The following is a 15606-nucleotide window of genomic DNA, read 5'->3' on the forward strand; positions in this document are numbered from 1 at the left end:
CTACCGGACATGCAGGGATTGTTCCATGACCCTCTCTAGATCAGTGTGTGGACGCACACATACGCACGAACACACAGACGCACACACGCACGCACGCACGCACACAGACAGTCTTGTACAGCTAACCTTGTGGGGACACACAATTCAGTCCCATTCAAAATCCTATTTTCCCTAACCCCTAACCCTAAACCTAACCCTAACCCGTACTCTTGCCCTTACCTTAACCGTAACCCTAACCTTTAACCTTAACCCAAAAACCTAACCTTAACCCTAAACCTTAACCTATCCCTAGCTCCTAACCCTAACCCTAAAACTAACCCTAACGTAATTTTAACCTTAACCCCCTACAAATAACATTTGACCACGTGGGGACTAACAAAATGTCCCCAGTTGGTCATATTTTTGTTTGTTTACTATTCTTGTGGGGACTTCTGGACTTCTGGTCCCCACAAGAATAGTTAAACACGTCCACTAAGGTGAGCACGCTTACACACACACTTAGATTCACACGTGCACACATAGGTGAGCACGAAGGCACACACACACTCACACACACACACACACACACACACACGCAGACACACACACACACACACACACACACACACAGACAGACACACAAAAGAGGATTCTATTTTAAAAGAATTTCCTTTTGTCAGAGCAGAAAAACAGCACATCCTGTTGTCTATAGCCTGGCTCTATTGATCGCATAAATGGAATTGGAAAGCAATACACAGCTGGGAGAAAAAACAATGCTAACATCCTTCCTTGTCTGGCTGCATTACTGAAGCTACCAGCGATGCTCTCTCACCCTCTCAGGGCCTTTATGTGTGTAATAAGAGGCATGTAAACTGGGAATGCTCCATCAAACAGTGTTTGTTTCTGCTTTTTTTCTATTCAGCTCTCATGTCATCCCTCCAGTGTTGAGAAAGGGATCTAGGCTAGAATATATGGGCAAACAGTGGTATGTAAAACAGATGTATACTTAGCCTATATCAAGCCGATATACATTGAGTCAAACACGGCATACACCCTTAGAAAAAAGGGTTCCAAAAGGGTTCTTCGGCTGTCCCCATAGGAGAACCCTTTATCATTCCATGTAGAACCATCTGTGTAAAGGGTTCTACATGGAACTCAGAAGTGTTCTACCTGGAACCAAAAAGGGTTCTTCAAAGGGTTCTCCTATGGGGACAACCAAATAACCCTTTTAGGTTCTAGATAGCACCTTTTTTTCTGTAGTGTAGTCGGCACTGTGATACTTGAAATGAACAAAGTCTCTTTGTGTGCTAAGAACAAGGTACCAGTTTAGTTCTGTTCTACATAGAACAGGATGGCTTGGAGACAGGCTCAGAAACAAACGGAGGAAACAATCTAACTGATGTTTTGAACTAGAAATCTACTGATGTTTGAACTAGAAATATACTGATGTTTGAACTAGAAATATACAGATGTTTGAACTAGAAATATACTGATGTTTGAACTAGAAATATACTGATGTTTGAACTAGAAATCTACTGATGTTTGAACTAGAAATATACTGATGTTTGAACTAGAAATATACTGATGTTTGAACTACAAATCTACTGATGTTTGAACTACAAATCTACTGATGTTTGAACTAGAAATCTACTGATGTTTGAACTAGAAATCTACTGATGTTTGAACTACAAATCTACTAATGTTTGAACTAGAAATCTACTGATGTTTGAACTACAAATCTACTGATGTTTGAACTACAAAACTACTGATGTTTGAACTAGAAATATACTGATGTTTGAACTAGAAATCTACTGATGTTTGAACTAGAAATATACTGATGTTTGAACTAGAAATCTACTGATGTTTGAACTAGAAATATACTGATGTTTGAACTAGAAATCTACTGATTTTGAACTAGAAATATACTGATGCATGATGGCTCAGAAAGCAATGTAAAGCACAGGGACAAAACCAACTGTTAGGACAAAACCAACTGTTAGGACAAAACCAACTGTTAGGACAAAACCAACTGTTAGGACAAAACCAACTGTTAGGACAAAACCAACTGTTAGGACAAAACCAACTGTTAGGACAAAAACAACTGTGAGCCTCGAAGCTCATCGTTCCTGGTCATTTGATCCAGATTGTGTGACTGTGGACTGTTGAAAGCACATCGTAGCACATGCCACACCATCTAATCTCATGCCACCCCATCTAACCTCATGCCACCCCATCTAACCTCATGCCACCCAATCTACCCTCATGCCACCCCATCTAACCTCATGCCACCCAATCTACCCTCATGCCACCAAATCTAACCTCATGCCACCCCATCTAATCTCATGCCACCCCATCTAACCGCATGCCACCCCATCTTCCAAAAGGAAGAGAGCGAGAGAGAGAGAGAGAGAGAGAGAGAGAGAGAGAGAGAGAGAGAGAGAGAGAGAGAGAGAGAGAGAGAGAGAGAGAGAGAGAGAGAGAGAGAGAGAGAGAGAGAGAGAGAGAGAGAGAGAGAGAGAGAGAGAGAGAGAGAGAAGAGAGAGAGAGAGAGAGAGAGAGAGAGGGAGAGAGATGGTAGGGGAAATGTGGTTAAGGCAAGTAAAACCCCTGTTCTGAGTCAGTGGGATTGCAGGTCTACAGGATATTACACCTTTCAGACTTAAAACATAGAAGCTTTAGATAACTAAGACAGGGTGATCCCCAATCTGTCATAATAGGTTTGTTTTTACAAAATGATATAGACAGAACAGCAATGTACATAATTGATAATGGTGTTATTAAACACTTTATTAAAACATGTATTAGACTACACTCATATTACAACTTCATCAGTAGGCCTGTAAACCAAAAGCCAATGTTTATCCAGGCTGCGGAGATAAAATAACAGCCATTGTCTATCGAAACCCAATAATAGGCCTATTGCTTAGGCCTATCTCAAGACAGGCCTCAATATGGTGCCACCGCCTGCGTGCCAGGGATAACGGACTGATAATTATGAAGGTATCTGTCACCACAATATATGTCTGTTTACTTATTCATGGAGGTATTACGGCTACTTACTCAATCAATTGGCTTCCAATTGCGAAGCTTCACTGTATTAGATAAACATTAATGATGCATTAGGCTAGTTGTCCAGACGGCAGAGGCGTCGAGTTTCGCTGTCCTCTCCTCAGAGGGACCATTTCATCGTCTTAACTGCTTAGTGTTGCTACAAAGTTTCTTGTTTGAAATAGTCAAGCTAACAAATGGTTCAGGCAGGCCTATATGCACACAAAGTTATGGGCAGCATCCCTTTTAATTGGTTGAGTAACTGTTATAAATGTATGGGCAGCATCCCTTTTAATTGCTTTTAAAACTGGTTGAAAGAGGTCTTTTCAACATATAGTGCTCATAGGGTTGGTTGGGTTGAAGAGTCACCTTTTCCAGCCTGGTCTCATAGACTTGACATAATATAGTAAATGTAAATTCGGAACACTCAAATAGTATGATACGTTACATTTGGCATGGGTAAACAAGACAGAATGTTAATTAAGGCAAAAAAAGGAAGGAAGAGTGGTTGGTTGGGGTGGATGGGTAGGCATATAATGCGAATGTCTAGCAACTCAAAGGTTGCGTGTTCTAATCTCATCAAGGACAAAATTAGCATTTGAGGTCATTTTCAGCTTTTCAACTACTTACTATCTTTGGGCTACTTTGCACATACTTAGCATGTGAGCTAACGCTAACCCTAACCTTAACCATTTTAGCTAACTCTTCCCCTAACCCTAACCTTAACCCTTTAACCCAACCCCTAATCTTAACCCTAACCTTAAACCTAACGCCTAGCCATCTAGCAAACGTTAGTGTTAGTCAACTAGCTAACGTTAGCCACAACAAATTGGAAATCGTAACATATCATACATTTTGCAAATTCGTAACATATCATACATTTTGCAAATTCGTAAACATATTGTACGTTTAGCATATATTCGTAACATATTGTACATTTTGCAAATCTGTATTCATCATGCAATTTGTAATTCATAATATATCATTCAAAATGGATGATGGACATCCACAAATTAATACATACCATTCGAAACGTGACATATCATACTAAATATGAAAAATGTTTGCACTCACTAACTGTAAGTCGCTCTGGATAAGAGTGTCTGCTAAATGACCAAAATGTAAATGTAAATTTTGAGTCTCGGATTTATGTACAGAATAATACGAAATGCTATGAGACCAGGTTGCGTCTTCCCTTGGCACGGTAGGCTAGCCTATCCGATGTCTGTCATCAACCAATAACCCGACGAACCCGTGCCCTGTCTGTCTAGTTGTGCGTGGCGCGTGCACGGAAGATGTGCATCCAATGTCATTTCTGATGTTAATTAGGGTAAGTATTATGATTGCGCTACAGCATCAGCAAAATTCACTCCTCCAACAACAGGCTTTGTCCATTCAGCATAATGTTGCCGTCATACAAAAAGGACCATGTCATGTGTCAATAACATTTTCCTCACGTTTTCAGGGGTGAGGTCAGAAGCCGATCTGAGCGCAATTAACGTTGTACTTACGCATCTAAACCAGTGCGTTCATCGGTGTGCAGCTCAGAGTTTCCCTGACAACATCACAATAGTGCGAACATCTGCAGCTAATGAGCAACATCACATCAGCAGCAGGTCTCCGAATGTTACAATTCTCACATCTGAAATGCCTCACAATTTATTACGTGCATGCCAGATAAAGGCTACCCTGCCCTGTTATTCAATTCAATATATTATTTCCACGATACATTGCAGCCTAAAGTAGGAATCTGCTTTAGACATGCACTCTCTTTCGTGCACCTTGCATGAGATGTTTTTGAACAGAGATCGTTCGGAAACAACTGTGTGCTTAGGCTACTCGGAGCAGGACCTCCTAACACAGCACACCCGGACAGAGCGGTGTTATTATAGGGACCAGTCATTCGAACCATGACCGCTATTCTGTCACCATGATCTTAAGAACAGCCGCGACGCAGTCAACAGGCCAGGTAAGGATGGACTAGAATCATATGGACCGAGCCCGGAGCTCACCTCACTACGTTTTCGCCATGCACGGAGACCGCCAGCCAGAAGAGAAAAATCACGTACCTTCACTTGACACACCAGGCTTCCGCGGGCTCCGAGCGATGGGGCCTGACGAAGTTGGAGTCTGATGCAGCGGCAATGTTTTGGTCCAAAATCGGGTGGAAAAAGCTGCGGCGGAAACAGGAACTGGGGAAGGCTGAAGTCTTGATAGGTACTGCTGCATGTGGCTCGGTCGGAGGAGACTCGAGTTGACTATAGACTGCAGTGCGCATGTATGCTCGTGTCAGATTTCTATACTGGAGCCGCACTGATAGTTGGCCCTGTGGCACCGATTATTGGGTTTACGTCCCCTCGGCGGCTACTCGCCCCGCAGTTTGACAATCTGCAAAGCTAGTGCCACTGCATCAGCGTCGGGGAGAGAGAGAGGTATTGCGGTCACATAGCCTATATAAGCACTCCTAGAGCGAGGAAGCGCCAATGGAACTTTTGGTCACTGTGCACTAAACGCATGGGCTCTTCCGTGGCACCGCAGGCCGTAATGTCAATTTGCCCACTTTTCATTTTATGACATTGCACATGTCATCGTTTTAAGCGCTGGCAAGAACTAATCCATTTACAGTCCCGGCTACCAGGCTGGCCAGGGTCACTGCAATTTATTTTCACTTCACACAGCTATAAAGCACGGCCATAAAACGTGGACATATTCATACTCCGCCATCTCCTTGCATGGACATTGGCCTAGTCACTGTCTACCCTCTCATCTCCATCACAGTTCATAGAGTGGGGTCAGCTCAATCAATTACGTTTTATTGATATGGGCAATCAGTTTACTAATCAGATATATATGTGCGTCGAATCAGCAAATGTTCAGAGTTAGTAACACTATAATGAATGAGGGTTTAAGATAATAAAAACCTACAACTTTGCCAGTTTAATTTAGTTTCAACGTGAATACAAAATGATTCAAGGCAAGAGCAGTACAGTAACCATGCGCAGTGCTATTCCTCAGGTTCCGGGGTGACGTTTCCCGTACAGATCTAGGACCCCACACCCTTTACCATTGGGGAAAATGCAAAACTGACCCAGGATCAGCGTCTAGGGGTAACTTCACCCTACTTAACTCCCCAGTGCTACATATCCACTCACTTGCCCCCAGCACCTAAAAGTATTAGGCCTGTACTAAGGGTACAAGTCTAGACGAATTAGGCTCAGACTTAAAACGACTAAAACCTGTTATCTATGGCATTACTCAATACAGACCATTTAAGATGAAATGCTGTGACTGAGCATTTTTCTAGGCACAACATTCTAAAATCACGCAAGACACATGGTGGAGATTACGTTCATGTTAAAACAGCTTTCGTCTATAAAGGAATGAGGGCCAACTTTGATCCTTTAGTCAATGGTCAGGATTGTCACTGGCTTTACTTACACAGTAGTGCCACCCAGTGTCCAGAAGGCAATACTACACCATCTGATTCCAAGGGCCCATTTGAGATAGACAGCCCAGTTATTACCCAAACAACTAACGGGCTTACTTTGTCTCAAGTGTCATGAGTGTAAAATGTCCGGTGGTATCGCTAATGTAAACGAATAAGCTAACAGCGGCGTTTCAGCACCACTGAAGCAGACAGCAACATAATCGGGATTCCGAAATTCAACTGCACATGGCAGCGGACACCGATAGGCTCAGAATCAGCCTCTTACTAGTGCTGTAAGAAGCCGAGAAACTTAGCAGGGGAAGGTTCCCCTAAAATTATTTTAGATATTCTGTGAAGTTATATTGACTTCAAAACAACATTTTGAATTGTAAATAATAGGGAATATATTGCAATTTAAAGAAAATAGATCTCTCCATTGTTTCTCTGAATCTGCATTAGCCTACAAGTAAATTATTTTAACTTGATTACATCTTATTGATGTTACTAAATACCTCGCCAGGTCTTTAGCGTTTATTTGTTTTGTCCTTCATTCCGTTTTATTCTTATTTATTCCCATTTCAAGATTCCTCTAACAAAGCAATCTTAGGAGACTTGACGGTGTAATATTGCTACTCAGGTCATATTTGTAATGGAATGGTGTGTCTACATGGTCTGTAGTAACCTAGATCATTGAGGTCACAGAGGTCAGAGATACAGAGAGGTGAAAAGTCATTCACAGACCATGATGCAATGGGGTTTATTATACTGTACCCGAGACAGAAGAGGAAGCTAGACATCTCACTCGCTCCTTTTTTCTAGTACATATACAGTAAATTAACTAAGCAGATCAGATCCAGCTGGTATCGCATTGGTGCCTATGGGAGAGACAACCCATAAGTCCCAGGCACCACTGGCTAAAATGAAAAAAAATGGTGTCCATTAATATCACCTCATTTGCATATTTTAATACAATATTTCAGAATAATTATAATACAAAAAAGTATTATAGTTGTGTCTACATTCTACTGGTTAAAGTTGATTGAGATGTGATTAATTGACAAAAATTACCCTATTAGGGTGTGGTGCCTGGCCATAAGCAGACCGGAACTGTGACCATTATTTTCCAATGGTTAAAGGCATGCTTGAGGCATCTTCATTTATCCACCATCTTTGACTATACTATAGTGCTCTCTGTTTCCACCAGATGTCAGTGCTGCTCCTTTTAAAGAACTACTGAGAGTTGAGACTTTCTGATCTTTTTGCAGTCTCCTACACTGTCCTCTCCTTTATCCTCTTTCTGTTCATTATCATCATCATCGTCGTCATCATCATCGGCATCTTCTTCTTCTTCTTCTTCTTCTTCTTCTTCTTCTTCTTCTTCTTCTTCTTCATCATCATCATCATCATCATCATCATTATTGGCATAATTGTCATCATCATCACCCTTCTTCTTCTTCTTCTTCTTCTTCTTCTTCTTCTTCTTCTTCTTCATTACAGTCACCATCATCATCACCCTCATCCTGATTATTGTCGTGCTTAGTTAAATTAGAAAGTAATTATTGTAATAGCAGTGGCACTAATAGTGCTAGCTAGTAATTATTGTAATAGAAGTGGCTCTAATAGTGCTAGCTAGTAATTATTGTAATAGAAGTGGCTCTAATAGTGCTAGCTAGTAATTATTGTAATAGAAGTGGCACTAATAGTGCTAGCTAGTAATTATTGTAATAGCAGTGGCACTAATAGTGCTGGCTAGTAAATATTGTAATAGCAGTGTCACTAATAGTGCTAGCTAGTACTTATTGTAATAGCAGTGTCACTAATAGTGCTAGCTAGTAATTATTGTAATAGCAGTGTCACTAATAGTGCTAGCTAGTAATTATTGTAATACAGTAGCAGTGGCACTAATAGTGCTAGATAGTATTTATTAAATATATTGTAATAGCAGTGGCACTAATAGTGATCTTTTTGCAGTCTCCTACACTGTCCTCTCCTTTATCCTCTTTCTGTTCATTATCATCATCATCATCGTCATCATCATCGGCATCTTCTTCTTCTTCTTCTTCATCATCATCATCATCATCATCATCATCATTGGCATAATTGTCATCATCATCACCTTCTTCTTCTTCTTCTTCTTCTTCTTCTTCTTCTTCTTCTTCTTCTTCTTCTTCTTCTTCTTCTTCTTCTTCTTCTTCTTCTTCTTCATTACAGTCACCATCATCATCACCCTCATCCTGATTATTGTCGTGCTTAGTTAAATTAGAAAGTAATTATTGTAATAGCAGTGGCACTAATAGTGCTAGCTAGTAATTATTGTAATAGAAGTGGCTCTAATAGTGCTAGCTAGTAATTATTGTAATAGAAGTGGCACTAATAGTGCTAGCTAGTAATTATTGTAATAGCAGTGGCACTAATAGTGCTAGCTAGTAATTATTGTAATAGCAGTGGCACTAATAGTGCTAGCTAGTAATTATTGTAATAGCAGTGGCACTAATAGTGCTAGCTAGTAATTATTGTAATAGCAGTGTCACTAATAGTGCTAGCTAGTAATTATTGTAATACAGTAGCAGTGGCACTAATAGTGCTAGCTAGTAATTATTGTAATAGCAGTGTCACTATTAGTGCTAGCTAGTAATTATTGTAATAGCAGTGGCACTAATAGTGCTAGCTAGTAATTATTGTAATAGCAGTGGCACTAATAGTGCTAGCTAGCAAAGAGATTTAGGTCAAAGGCACTGTGGTGTGATGTTGTCACTGTATTGTAGGGCTGTGACCATTATGGAGTTTTGACACCCCTGTCTGGAAAACTAATTGTTTTGATTGCTGGGCACTTTTGGAAATGAAGCTTCTCCTCTACTGGCGGAACACAGTTTTCCTGGAACCCCCCACAACTGTCCTGTATAGCCTATCTGAACCTGCGTGGCATGAGCCGTCTTCGCGCTCTCTCCCCGCATGGATAGAATAATACAGTCAGTCCACCCTCAAAACACTAGCTTACTAGGGATTGTTTCATTATGCAGTGTAGCCTACTACCTATAGCTATATACCATATTTAGCTGCTATTTATAAACTTTGTATAAAAGTTACACATCAAATAGCCTAACAATGAGGAAAAATACTTAGCTTAAGGATACATTTAGCCACTATTTATTGTTGAACTCAGCAGGTTTTGACTGGCTAATAGCCTACACAAATGGGCTGCAATCAAGGCAAATTAAATTACTTCCAACTTGAGATACTCCCCTGGGCTTCTGCAGTCCTCCTGAGACATTGTGCATTATATGTCCATTGCGCTGCACACAATTTAAACTAAGTCTTGAATGATGCATGCCAAGACATACCAGAGATAAGGGACTGTTGATATTGCAACCACACAACTCAAACACCAGTTCACCAGTATGAAGAAACTTGCAAAAAGCTTTTTTAGTTTGAGCCCTTAAGAACTGTTGACCGCTAAAGATGATAATCTGTTTGCATCTGCCAATTTATTGGCTGTCCAGTATCCAGGCAACCTGTCCCCAGAGCTTCCTATACAGTTAATCTCTTTCTGTAATGAGTTGAGGCCGGCAATTAAAGAGAATGTGAGGCTCAATTAAAGATGTTGCAGAACTGCTGTATTTGAAGCACCACTCCCTTCTGCCCAGTTTCCCTGATGTTGCTACGGCAATCAAGCTGTTTTTAACCATCCCTATAACTGTCGCTTCTGCGGAGAGATGGTTTTCTAAACTAAAACTCATAAAACAACTACCTAAGAAGTGTTAGGCTCTTGGTCTGATATGAGCTTTTGAACACCTGAGTAAGCTCCGCCATTGTAGCCTTGACAATGGCATTTTTTTCACCGATATCCCCTTACTTTCAATCAGCTCAATTATTTATATTTCAAGGCCTGAGGCACTTTGATCAGTCACATTCCTGAAGGCCAAAAAAACAAACACTTAGCTTCCTAGTACACATGGAAATGAAAAAGGTGTAGGAATGACTTTTTGGAGGGTTTCTGTCAAAATGATTAAAAAAAAGAAAAAAATAGACATCGATTACAGGCGCATGGGCCCCCAGAGCTCGTGGGCACCCTCTCCTTGCGGGGACAAGGGGGTGTCCGGTACGCCAGTGTTCTCCTCCCAACCGTGCCGCTCTGCTCGTAAAATGATTACCATCTTTATCCACTTCATGTAAAAAAATAAAAATAAACTGCTATTAGGTAAACTATACCTATATACTTGAAAATAAACTGCTATTGGGTCAACTATACCTATCTACTTGAAAATAAACTATAATTCCCCCCCATAAAATAAATGTATTAAGACGATTATGACAATTTTATTTTTAGTTGACGGTTCTTTCCCATAATTATCGGTTACACAATTATATTGTGCCAGCCCTAATGTATAGTGGTACATTATCTTATGTTAGGTTATCATTATGTTATGTTATCTTTATATTATGTTATCTTTATGTTATGTTATCTTTATGTGGGTTATCTTCATGTAGGTTATCTTTATGTTAGGTTATGTTCATGTAGGTTATCTTTACATTATGTTATCTTTATGTCATGTTGTCTTTATGTTAGATTATCTTGATGTATGCTATCTTTATGTTATGGTATCTTTGTGTTAGGTTATCTTAATGTTATGTTATGTTTATGTAGGTTATCTTCATGTAGGTTATCTTTATATTAGGTTATCTTTATGTTCTGTTATCTTTATGTTCTGTTATCTTTATCTTATGTTATCTATGTAGTTTATCTTCATGTAGGTTATCTTTATGTTAGGTTATCTTTATGTTAGGTTATCTTCATGTAGGTTATCTTTATGTTAGGTTATCTTTATGTTTTGTTATATGTATGTCAAACCAAATGTTATTCATCACATACACGTGTTTAGCAGATGTTATTGCGGGTGTTATGTAGGTTATCTTTATGTTAGGTTATCTTTATGTAAGGTTATCTTTTTTAGGTTATCTTCATGTAGGTTATCTTTATGAGTTAAATCTTTATGCTCTCCATTTGATCTTTGACCCTGGAGGTATCTGACATTTTGGCTTGTTGGGAAAAGAAAGCTTGGTAAACATACAACTCATCAGTAGTGACATACAGTATGTGCACTCTGAACGGGCACTCTGAACGTGCACGCTGAACATGCACTATGAACATGAACTCTGAACATGTACTCTGAACATGCACTCTGAAAAGGCCAACCGTTTAACAGCACATTAAAACATGGACAAGGACAAAAGATTGAGCACTGGACATGAGGGCTTTACAAATGTCATAGGTATTCTACTCTAGGTATTCTAATCTAGGTATTCTAATCTAGGTATTCTACTCTAGGTTTTCTACTCTAGGTATTCTACTTTATGTATTCTACTCTAGGTATTCTAATCTAGGTATTCTACTCTAGGTATTCTACTCTAGGTATTCTAATCTAGGTATTCTACTCTAGGTATTCTACTCTAGGGTATTAGTATATGTATTCTACTCTAGGTATTCTAATCTAGGTATTCTACTCTAGGTATTCTACTCTAGGTATTCTAATCTAGGTATTCTACTCTAGGTATTCTAATCTAGGTATTCTAATCTAGGTATTCTAATCTAGGTATTCTACTCTAGGTATTCTAATCTAGGTATTCTAATCTAGGTATTCTACTCAAGGTATTCTAATCTAGGTATTCTAATCTAGGTATTCTAATCTAGGTTTTCTACTCTAGGTATTCTAATCTAGGTATTCTAATCTAGGTATTCTACTTTATGTATTCTACTCTAGGTATTCTAATCTAGGTATTCTACTCTAGGTATTCTAATCTAGGTATTCTACTCTAGGTATTCTAATCTAGGTATTCTAATCTAGGTATTCTACTCTAGGTTTTCTACTCTAGGTATTCTACTTTATGTATTCTACTCTAGGTATTATAATCTAGGTATTCTAATCTAGGTATTCTACTGTAGGTATTCTAATCTAGGTATTCTAATCTAGGTATTCTACTCTAGGTTTTCTACTCTAGGTATTCTACTTTATGTATTCTACTCTAGGTATTCTAATCTAGGTATTCTACTCTAGGTATTCTACTCTAGGTATTCTAATCTAGGTATTCTAATCTAGGTATTCTAATCTAGGTATTCTAATCTAGGTATTCTACTCTAGGTATTCTAATCTAGGTATTCTAATCTAGGTATTCTACTCAAGGTATTCTAATCTAGGTATTCTAATCTAGGTATTCTAATCTAGGTTTTCTACTCTAGGTATTCTAATCTAGGTATTCTAATCTAGGTATTCTACTTTATGTATTCTACTCTAGGTATTCTAATCTAGGTATTCTACTCTAGGTATTCTAATCTAGGTATTCTTCTCTAGGTATTCTAATCTAGGTATTCTACTCTAGGTATTCTAATCTAGGTATTCTACTCTAGGTATTCTAATCTAGGTATTCTACTCTAGGTATTCTAATCTAGGTATTCTACTCTAGGTATTCTAATCTAGGTATTCTACTCTAGGTATTCTAATCTAGGTATTCTAATCTAGGTATTCTAATCTAGGTATTCTAATCTAGGTATTCTAATCTAGGTATTCTACTCTAGGTATTCTAATCTAGGTATTCTAATCTAGGTATTCTACTTTATGTATTCTACTCTAGGTATTCTAATCTAGGTATTCTACTCTAGGTATTCTAATCTAGGTATTCTACTCTAGGTATTCTAATCTAGGTATTCTACTCTAGGTATTCTAATTTAGGTATTCTACTCTAGGTATTCTAATCTAGGTATTCTACTCTAGGTATTCTACTCTAGGTATTCTAATCTAGGTATTCTACTCTAGGTATTCTCATCTAGGTATTCTACTCTAGGTATTCTAATCTAGGTATTCTACTCTAGGTATTCTACTCTAGGTATTCTAATCTAGGTATTCTACTCTAGGTATTCTAATCTAGGTATTCTACTCTAGGTATTCTAATCTAGGTATTCTACTCTAGGTATTCTACTCTAGGTATTCTACTCTAGGGATTCTAATCTAGGTATTCTACTCTAGGTATTCTCATCTAGGTATTTTACTCTAGGTATTCTAATCTAGGTATTCTACTCTAGGTATTCTACTCTATGTATTCTACTCTAGGTATTATAATCTAGGTATTCTAATCTAGGTATTCTACTGTAGGTATTCTAATCTAGGTATTCTAATCTAGGTATTCTACTCTAGGTATTCTACTCTAGGTATTCTACTTTATGTATTCTATTCTAGGTATTCTACTCTAGGTATTCTACTCTAGGTATTCTACTCTAGGTATTCTAATCTAGGTATTCTACTCTAGGTATTCTAATCTAGGTATTCTAATCTAGGTATTCTAATCTAGGTATTCTACTCTAGGTATTCTAATCTAGGTATTCTAATCTAGGTATTCTACTCTAGGTATTCTAATCTAGGTATTCTACTCTAGGTATTCTACTCTATGTATTCTACTCTAGGTATTCTAATCTAGGTATTCTAATCTAGGTATTCTACTTTATGTATTCTACTCTAGGTATTCTAATCTAGGTATTCTACTCTAGGTATTCTAATCTAGGTATTCTACTCTAGGTATTCTAATCTAGGTATTCTACTCTAGGTATTCTACTTTAGGTATTCTACTCTAGGTATTCTAATCTAGGTATTCTACTCTAGGTATTCTACTCTAGGTATTCTAATCTAGGTATTCTACTCTAGGTATTCTCATCTAGGTATTCTACTCTAGGTATTCTAATCTAGGTATTCTACTCGAGGTATTCTACTCTAGGTATTCTAATCTAGGTATTCTAATCTAGGTATTCTAATCTAGGTATTCTACTCTAGGTTTTCTACTCTAGGTATTCTACTTTATGTATTCTACTCTAGGTATTCTAATCTAGGTATTCTACTCTAGGTATCCTAATCTAGGTTTTCTAATCTAGGTATTCTAATCTAGGTATTCTACTCTAGGTATTCTACTTGTCAGACTAATACAGGAGAAGAGTAAGTGAGGCAGCATTCCACACTAACATTCCACACTAATATTCCACACTTACCTACATACAGTGCATTTGAAAGTATTCAGACCCCTTTACTTTTTCCACATTTTTGTTACGTTACAGCCTTATTCTAAAATTGATTAAATTGCCCCCCCCCCCCCCCACACAATACCCCATAATGACAAAGCAAAAACAGTTTTTTAGAAATGTTTGCAAATGTATTACAAATAAAAAACAAAAATCACATTTACATAAGTATTCAGACCCTTTACTCAGTACTTTGTTGAAGCACCTTTGGCAGCGATTACAGCCTCGAGTCTTCTTGGGTATGACGCTACAAGCTTGGCATACCTGTATTTGGTGAGTTTCTCCCATTCCTCTCTGCAGATCCTCTCAAGCTCTGTCAGCTTGCTGCACAGCTATTTCAGGTCTCTCCAGAGATGTTCGATAGGGTTCAAGTCCGGGCTCTGGCTGGGCCACTCAAGGACATTCAGAGACTTGTCCCGAAGCCACACCTGCGTTGTCTTGGCTGTGTGCTTAGGGTCGTTGTCCTGTTGGAAGGTGAACCTTCGTGCCAGTCTGAGGTCCTGAGTGCTCTGGAGCAGGTTTTCGTCAAGGATCTCTCTGTACTTTGCTTGGTTCATATTTGCCTCGATCCTGACTAGTCTCCCAGTCCTTGCCACTGAAAAACATTCTCACAGCATGCTGCTGCCACCACCATGCTTTACCGTAGGGATAGTGCCAGGTTTCTTCCAGACTTGACGCTTGGCATTCAGGCCAAAGAATTCAATCTTGGTTTCATCAGACCAGAGAATATTGTTTCTCATGGTCTGAGAGTCTTTAGGTGCCTTTTGGCAAACTCCAAGCGGGCTGTCATGTGCCTTTTACTGAGGAGAGGCTTCCGTCTGGCCACTCTACCATAAAGGCCTGATTGATGGAGTGCTGCAGAGATGGTGGTCCTTCTGGAAGGTTCTCCCATCTCCACAGAGGAACCCTAGAGCTCTGTCAGAGTGACCATCGGGTTCTTGATCACCTCCCTGACCAAGACCCATCTCCCCTGACTTCTCAGTTTGGCCAGGCGGCCAGCTCTAGGAAGAGTCTTGGTGGTTCCAAACTTCTTCCATTTAAGAATGATGGAAGCCACTGTGTTCTTGGGGACCTTCAATGCTGCAGACATTTT

At 39.0% G+C, this 15606-nt stretch overlaps 1 protein-coding gene across 2 annotated transcripts in view; it reads right to left on the minus strand.

Moving 5' to 3' along the window:
• LOC121548492 (alpha-(1,6)-fucosyltransferase) overlaps positions 1 to 5437 on the minus strand; it is a 179533-nt gene extending 174096 nt beyond the window's left edge. For both annotated transcript variants that reach the window (XM_045210128.1, XM_045210127.1), the window contains exon 1: positions 5097 to 5437. The gene's annotated coding sequence lies outside the window, so the exon portion shown is untranslated. The remainder of the gene's footprint in view (positions 1 to 5096) is intronic.
• Positions 5438 to 15606: the final 10169 nt, after the last annotated feature.

This window comes from Coregonus clupeaformis, chromosome 33, assembly GCF_020615455.1.
Source record: "Coregonus clupeaformis isolate EN_2021a chromosome 33, ASM2061545v1, whole genome shotgun sequence".
In the NCBI taxonomy this organism is placed as follows: domain Eukaryota; kingdom Metazoa; phylum Chordata; class Actinopteri; order Salmoniformes; family Salmonidae; genus Coregonus; species Coregonus clupeaformis.